This window comes from Vombatus ursinus, unplaced genomic scaffold (assembly GCF_900497805.2).
Source record: "Vombatus ursinus unplaced genomic scaffold, bare-nosed wombat genome assembly UNPS02014806.1, whole genome shotgun sequence".
Lineage (NCBI taxonomy): Eukaryota > Metazoa > Chordata > Mammalia > Diprotodontia > Vombatidae > Vombatus > Vombatus ursinus.
This window is the reverse complement of record NW_020954584.1, coordinates 657,916-666,984: the sequence shown is the minus strand read 5'-3', so window position 1 is coordinate 666,984 and position 9,069 is coordinate 657,916. Positions and strand designations below refer to the sequence as shown.

At 35.5% G+C, this 9,069-nt stretch overlaps 1 pseudogene; it reads right to left on the bottom strand.

Moving 5' to 3' along the window:
* Positions 1 to 7,853: 7,853 nt before the first annotated feature.
* On the bottom strand, positions 7,854 to 8,785 carry LOC114051829 (annotated as a pseudogene).
* Between the last annotated feature and the right edge of the window lie 284 nt (positions 8,786 to 9,069).

Genomic DNA, 9,069 nt, shown 5'->3' with positions numbered 1-9,069 from the left:
ATATTTAAAATTTTAAAATTAGGAGAGTTAGCCTTAACTCCTCTAATTTTTTGTATGTTTCTTTTTCTTTGAATTAGTATTTTATTTTCACTTTTTATTCATAGCCTTTTTTTTCTTTTTTCAGTTAAGTTTAATTCACTTTAAGGTATCTCTATTCCTTTTTTTCCCCCTCTCTTTTGCAAGCCCCATTTATCTCCTGATTATTACCCCTTTCTCTAGCTTTGGTATTCTATTTAGCTTAGCTCCCTTTTCTTCCTTCCTTTAATATAGTTAATTCATTTTTTCCCTTATTTTTTTCTTTCCTCTTTTGCTCTGCTCTTTAATTCATTCTTTTAGTATTTCATTTTTTCAGTATTTTTCAAAAGATTTTTTTCTTTCCTTTATCCTCATCATTATATTCCCTTTCTGTTTATTTTAAGCTCTCTTTGATTCATGGTTTTTATAGTGATTTATTCTCAGTATTCCCTACTGATTTAAAGTTTCTCATGCATCTAGTGTGGTCTCCCTCTTCTAAACAGTTTCTGTTATTGCTTCATCCATCTGGCCTTTTGGTTCCTTCTTCTGTAGTCCTTTACTCAGAAATAAAATTTAATCCCATCTAGATCACCTAATTATTCTACTTGATAGACTTTTCTCTGTTTGCACCTGGCCCACTCCAAACTACTTACCACTCCTTAATGTCATCCATATACTTTCACTGTCCCTTTTGCATCTAAGCATCAGTCTAACTCCAATTAAAAAAAAAGATGTTTCCCTGTTAACCCTGTCTTATAATGCCTTATAGCTCTCACTTAGAAAACTGGGTATTTTCACCTTAGCCTATGGTGAAGAGGGAGTTGCAGCTAAAACAATTTGGCTCTCACTTATGAAAATTCTAAGGTTGTTAACTAAGATATTTGGGTTATTTTTAATGATGATACCAAAAACTGATGATTGAATACTGTGTGTGGAAAGGAGGAGATGAGGTGAAAGTCTTATCCAGATTGGTTCTGTCAAATCAAAGCAGTTCTCAGGGCTAGTCAAAAGGCACTACCCACAGCAGTTCTGAGGGTAAATGGAGTGGTGAGGAAGCCATTCTTCTGGTGTTCCTCTTATTTTGTACACTTGCCAAAGACCTTGTTTGGGTTATGGAATTTCTAACAATGAACTTGGCTTGCTGAGAATTTGCAAGTATATAGAAATGATCTCTAACAACTGGCTTTTACACCAGGACAAATTTTAATTTCAGATATAAGTCCTGGTAAACTTGGGAAACTTGTTTGAGGTAAAAGCCTTTGGGACTGTAACTGATTTTATTTTGAATTGTCTGGATCATAATAATCCACTCATAATCAATAGTCAATAATCCACTATCTGAGAGAAATGCTACAAGCTACTCAGAGAGAATGTGATACAGTTGGAGGTCTGCATCTAGAAAAGCTGAGAGGACAGTTTTTAGCCTCAGTCTAAGAAGGGATCCTCCTGACTCAGTTTCCCCATTGTGTTCCTTTGGAAAGGAATGTTACCCATCTGGCTATTTCTGAGTCTGGTTATGAGGTGGAATCGATAATTATGTTCCTACTTTATCCTTTTATAGCAGTTCTATAATCAGAGTAAATGGTCAATAAAAGATATGATCACTATGCAACTGTGGGAGACCTTGTCATTTTGACCTGAATGTGTAGTCATTTAATGTCCTAAACAACTGGGTAAATTAGTACTTGGGTTTGTCATCTACCTGCCTGCATAGTCATGTGAATTATTATCCCATAGACTAAGGCTAGGATAATAAAATGTGTGTTTAATATCTGAACTATTCAGCCTAAAATTATATTTCTCTCTATATCCTAAATACCTTAGTAATTGGATATTGCTATGAATTACTGAAATTAAATGAGAAACATCTTCAGTTTGGTTTAGGGAAGAGAATTTCAGTTCAATCAATTTTTTTTAGAGGGAGGTAACCTGTAGAAAAATGGATATTGGGCCTAGTTCATTATTTAGATATCCTCCCCAAGTTTGTTTGTTTGTTTGTTTGTTTGTTTGTTTGTTTGTTTATAATTGGAGTAAAAGTCAGTCTCTGGCAAATTTATTTGCATAAATATCGAACTCAAGGGTGGAAAACTTTTACATGCAAGAATGTTGCTACTTATATTTTCTTGTATAGGACTGAATCCCAATAGCATCTGATCCTCCTAAAGGAATTGGAATCAGAGAGGAAACTTTTGAGAAAGTAACAAGATCAGATAATCCTGTATGTCAAATGTGAATGATTCTAATGGTGCTCTTGCTTTCTTTCTTTGTTTTCCCTCATTCTCAAATCACTTTTAATTCTCCCTATATTTGGGCCCTACATATTGAATTTGCTTGTCAGATGTTTGTCTTCCAGACCATATGCCATTTGCCTACACTTGGTAGCAAACAGTAGGTACTAGCCCATTCCCCTCGCCCTGTTGTCCCCTGGATGCAGCTTGTGCTCATTTCCAGTTAATCTCCTCCCCAAGACACCTTGAAGCAGGGATGGCCCCTAGCCAGCAGGAAGCAGCTTCAGAAGCTGAGACCTTTGCCCCTCATCCCAAAATATTTTGGTCCCTTTGTTTGAGGGAGGGATTATGGGGTTATGGGACCTAGACCCCTAAAAGGAAAAGACCATGTCTTTGGGAGGAACACAGTCCCTGAATTTTCTCATGCATTTTAGCAGTCCAGATCACTGGTGCCTCCAACTGAGGCAACTGGCCTGCTCCAGCCCACCTAGATCACTCAATTAGCCTACTTAACTCCTTCCTCTGTCTGGCCCACCAGATAGAAGAGAGGGCAGTTTAGGGGAGGCCATAATCAGAAGCAAACACTTCTGAAGAGGCACAAGGTCAAAAGACATAATAGAATAAACAGGGAGTGGGATAGGGTGAAGGAAAAGAAAGTTACTTTTTCACAACATGACTACTATGGAAGTATTTTGCATGACTACACATGTATAACCTGTATCAAGTTGTTTGCCTTCTCAATGAGGGTGGGTGGGGAAGGAGGAAGACAGATAATTTGGAATCCAAAGCTTTAAAAACAAATGTCAAAAATTGTTTTCACATGCAACTGGGAAATAAGATATAAAGGCCATGGGGTATAGAAATCTAACCTGCCCTACAGGAAAATAGAAGGGGAAGAGGATAATAGAAAAGGGGGTGATAGAAGGGAGGGCAGATTAGGGGAAGGGGTATTCAGAATGCATGCTGTCTTGGAGTAGGGGAGGGGTGAGGTAGAAAGAAAATTTGGAACTCAAAATCTTGTGGACATTAATGTTGAAAACTAACAATACATAAATTAATTAATTAAAAAAATGAAAGCCTAATATTATTTATGGTTATCATAAGAAGATATTCTTTTAGAGAGGACACTGAGCCATGATGTTTTTAAAGCCCTCTATGTTTAACATAATTTTACAAATAAATAATATGACAAAATTTAAAAAAATAAATTTTTAAAAAGAATGTAAAAAAAGAAAGTGTTTCTTTGCACCAAGTCTCAATCTACTTTGTAAATATTTTATATCATTTATTTGTGAACTTAGGAAGGAGGCTGGTACATGCAGTGAAAAGGTGGTGCATAGAGATTCAAGAGACATTTCTTGGAATCCTAACTTCACCATATATTAGTTATGTGACCTTTACTGAAATACGTTATTTCTCTGGATTCATATCTCTTATATACAAAATGAAGAATTTGGACTGGGTGATTCTAATATCTGAATTTTAAATCTATGATTTTATAAATCAAGAGAGTTACTGTGTATGTTCACTTATGGACATATGCACATACATAGTGCACGTACCTACAGATACATATACAAATACATGCACATATGCACATGCATATATATGTCTTGCACACATGTAATGTATGTGTTTTTATAGACAATGTTATTCTTGAGACACTGTGGTACACTATATGGGAACTGATTTTTGGCCTAGGTCATGAGCATAGAGTCAAACGTGTCAGTATCTAATTTTTTGCCTCATGGCTTGCTAAGTTATCAAACTTTATCAGAGAAATTCAGAATTCTAGAACTATAGAATTTTACCTGACTACATTTCCTTTCCCAACCACAGAGGTCACAGGATCAGTGATTTTTGAACTGGATGTTAAGGAAAACTTCATTCTGGAGAAAGATCTGTTTATTTTATCTTGGCCTAGTCATTAGATCATGCTAGAGGATCAGAAAATCTCCCAAAATGAGAGATGTAGCCCTCTAGGGGGGCCTGGAATAACTGAAGGGAGGTGGTGGTAGTAACCTCAGGTGCAATTGGAGGGCATTGAATAAAAATAAGGGGGCAATGGAAGCATAAGGAAAGAAGAGAAAAACTTTTGCAAAACCATTTATACATGTTTTACCTGTGGTATAACAGAGTTAAAGTTGTAGTGATCACATTATTTTCTAAATAAACATATAAATTGCTAGTTATAACCAATCAGTGGTCAAGTCTTCTGATAGGACTTAATAAGCAAGTGTTGGCAGAAGAGCATGCTGTGCATTGTCAGGAAGTCTTGCATACATCTGCTGGAATATGTGCATGTAATGACTTGTTTACAATATGATACTATATGGTTGCATGACACAATATTGCATCATCTAAATTTCAATGCATGAAAAAAAATCCACATATTTACATTATGATGTGTCATTTAAAAATGTTTTTTTGAAATGATGCACATTTAAAAAAAATTAGAGAGTTAAAGTAGATTTACAAGGAGGTGCTGACTATTTTTGAAAGGGGGAAGTAGGCCAAATAACTGTGGGAATCTCTGATCTAGGAGGTATGCGTTGACCTTACATGCAGCCCTTTTCCTGGCTCATGGTGCTAGACTCTTGGTTCGTGTTTTTTTATGGTAATGGACATTGTAACATTGTAAGTGGTGACAGTGCAAAGAAATAAGTGTGGAACAGACTCGTGAATTATACAAACAATGAGTCCCTGACTCGTTTCTCTCCCATCCCTTCATCTCTGGTGATAAGGTGGCTTTCCATTAAATTCTTCAACATTTACTTCTAAAGACCCACGATGGAGATTTAGAAACTGTTTCTCCCTGCAACACTATTTGCCACTCCCCCCATAAAAGTTCCTGGTTCTTTATGTCCCTTACTTTCTGACCATACACCTTCATGTTCACATGATATCCTCCAGAAATACAGCGGTCCAATGTGTCTATTTTCAGGCCAAGAATGACTGAAATGATATTGACTTTAATGCAATAGTAGGTGTCACTTTTTAAAAACTGAAATGGGTGTAGGAAAGGGCCTCTCATATTCTCTAGAGAAGAGAGAAAATCAAAGTGTATCCTGATCATCTCCTACCCTGGTTAAAGTGATCTACCTTAAAAAAAAAACTCCTGAATATCTTAGAACCAAGAACTGACATTGTTGCTGCTAAAAACAGTGAGGTAGTTTGCCTTGAATTGCCTGTGAATGATTTTTAATTTGGAGTTGTCACATTAATATCCTCTCAGCCAATTCTTCATCAGATCTTACAAGTGAAGATACATGTTTTTATTTCCCTACCTCCATAATTTATACTCACAAGCTGCATCACAGGAGAGAATGTTTTACAAGGAAGAGCAATATATAGGTAAGTGTCTTCACATTGCACTGTCTTCTCTCTAAAGAATCACATATCATTGTAATGAATAAAAGGCTACTCAAGGTTGATTCCTCCATTCTAACATGACACTTGATTCCAGGAGACTTTCAGCTGTTTCCAAAGACATAAGTATACAGAAAATAATGGGTCATGTGTATGCTTATACAAGCATCCTGCACACACACACACACACACACACACAAACACCTACAGTGACATCACATTACCAATGCTGCATCCTCACAAATTATTTTCATTATCTTGGAGTTATACTTGGCATTTTGACATCCACAACATTCTTGAATTCTGGGACAGTTTACCAGAAATAAAATTATCTATAGCCCAAGCATCAAGCAGTTTACCCTACATTATCCAATGTAAAGATAAAATAAACTGTTTGTATCTATGTATGCCTGAAATTTGCAAAGTATGTTGCGAGGCAAAATGAAAAAAAAATTAAGAGAGAAAGATTGTTTCTACCTTCATAGTACTTATCATCTAGTAAAATGTATGATTTATTCCACTGATTTGGAAAACAAATAGAGTTGAATAGGCACTTGATTTAAATAATAATAATTTATATTTACATAGTGCAAGATTGTCAAAATACATGAACATTTGTTAATGGATCAGTATCTTCCCAGTACATGTTTCCATTTGTATCTATTAGTAATCAGAAAACAAGAACTTGAATTTGCCATATAAAATTATGGTAAAAGTTTACAAAGCATGTATAGTTATTTTGGGAAAAGCCTCAGATTTAACTGCTGAGAAAACTGGAAAAAAGTATGGCAGAAAGTAGGCACAGACCAAAATCTCACATGATATACCCAAATAAAGACAAAATGGGTTCATGATTTAGATATAAAGGCTGATACTATAAGCAAACTGGGAGAGGAAGGTATAGTTTACCTATCAGATCTGTGGAGAACAGAAGAATTCATGACCAAACAGGAAATAGAGAACATTACGAAAAGCAAAATGGATAATTTTGATTACATTAAATTGAAAAGTGTTTGCACAAACAAAGCCAATGCAATTAAAATTAGGAGCAAGGTAGAAAATTGGAAAAGACTTTTTACAACCAGTGTCTCTGATAAGGGTCTCATTTCTAAAATATATAGAAAATTAAGTCAAATTTATTAGTATACAAGCCATTCCCCAATTGATAAATGATCAAAGGATATGAACAGATAGTTCTCAGATGAAGAAATTAAAACCATTTTAGTCATATGAAAAAATTCTCTAAATCACTATTGATTAGAGAAATGCAAATCAAAACAACCCTGAGGTACCACATCACACCTATCAGATTGGCCAACATGACAAAACAGGAAAATGATGAATGTTGGAAAAGATGTGGGAAAATTGGAACACTAAAGCATTGTTGGGGGAGTTGTGAAATGATCCAACCATTTTGGAGAGCAATTTGGAACTATGCCTGAAGGGCTATCAAAATGTGCATACCCTTTGACCCAGCAATAGCCCTTCTAGGGCTGTATCCCAAAGAGATCATACAAATGGGAAAAGGACCCATATGTACAAAAATATTTATAGCAGGTGTTTTTGTGGTGGCAAAGAATTGGAAATTGAGAGGATGCCTATCAATTGGGGATTGTTTGAGCAAGTTGTAGTATATGAATGTAATGGATTACTATTGTGCTATAAGAAATGATGAATAGGCTAAGTTCAATAAAACCTAGAAAGACTTGTAGGTCTGATGCTGAGTAAAGTGAGCAGAACCAAGAGAACATTGCATACACTAACAGTCACCTTGTGCAATGACTGATATTGATAAACTTAACCCTTCCCAGCAATACAAGTATCTAAGATACAACAGGCCTTGTGATGGAAAATGTTATCCACATCCAAAGAAAAAACTATGGAAGTTGGATTACTATTTTTTTTTCTCTTCTGTTGAGTTTTGTTTCATCTTTCTGATGGTTCCCCCTGTTGGTTTTAATTTTTACTTAAAACATCACTAATGTTAAAATATATTTAATAGAAATGTAAATGTATAGCCTAAATCAGATTGTGTGCCGTCTTGGGGAGGGTGGTGGGGAGGAAGGGGGAGGAAACATTAAACTCAAAAGCATATGTAAGTGATTATTGATAAATCAAAATTAATTAATAAAAAAAGAAAAAAAAGTAAAACCTCAGGTCTTAAATATTTTTGCATCTTTTTCTAAAGAAAACTTGAAACTTTTCAAGAATACTGATAAAAATTAGCACAGTTCTTGATGTTTAGAATAATTTATAATCCGAAGTCACTGTTCTACTCCATAACTTCTTCACGGCATTTTTTATCTCTTCATTTCTTACTGTGTAGATAAATGGGTTTAACATGGGGGTGACAAGAGTGTAAAATACAGTTATGGTTTTATCCATGGAGAATGTAGTTACCAGTCATAGACACATGAACATATAGGGGACAAAGAACAAGATCACTACAGTGATGTGGGAGCTACAAGTACAGAGAGACTTGCATGTCCCTGCAGAGCTGTAATTTTTCAGGGAACGCAGGATAATCACATAGCAGAACATCAAAACAACAAAACTAATCAGTGAAATTAACCCTGCATTGGCAACAACGAGTAGACCGATAAGGAAGGTGTCTGTGCAGGCAAGTTGAATCAAGGGAATAATGTCACACACAAAGTGGTCTATAACATTAGGCCAACAGAAAGGAAGCCAGACTATGGTGAAAATCTGTCCTATTGAATACAGGAAGCTCACGGTCCAAGCCAATCCAATGAGACAATAGCAAAGGCGGTGATTCATTATTGTTGTGTAGTGCAGAGCTTTGCAGATGGCCACATCCTGTCAAAGGCCATTACTATAAGAAGGACAATCTCAAAAGTTCCAAGAAAATGCTCTAGAAAAAGCTGGGTCATGCATGCATTGAAGGAGATGGTTTTCTTCATATGGAGCAAATCCATAAGCATTTTGGGGACCATTGATGACAGGTATAAAACATCTATCAGAGACAAGAATGCTAGAAAGAAGTACATTGGAGAGACCAGAGTCTGGCTGGAAACAGTAGTGATCACAATGATCATATTACTCATGACAGTGATAATATAAATGATTAAAAATATAGCAAATATGACTTTTTGCATCTCAGGATTCCTCATGAGACCCAATAGAACAAATTCAGTCACATTACTATTTACCATCTGACCTTTACACAGATGTTGAATTCAGTTGTAAATTTCAGTTATCTTAAGGACATATAGATGCTTCTAAATGTAGGTACTTGCTGATGATTTTAAGCATTCTGACTGTACTGAGGGATTCCTTTTCAAAATATACATATGAAACAGTCAAGAAGATATATGTTACAGTGTCTAGTTCACATAAATTCATAAAAATCAATCCTTCAACAAGCATTTATTAAACAACAATATGCTAGATATTGGGGACACAAAGATAGATAAAATAGCATCTGCCCTTGAAAAGA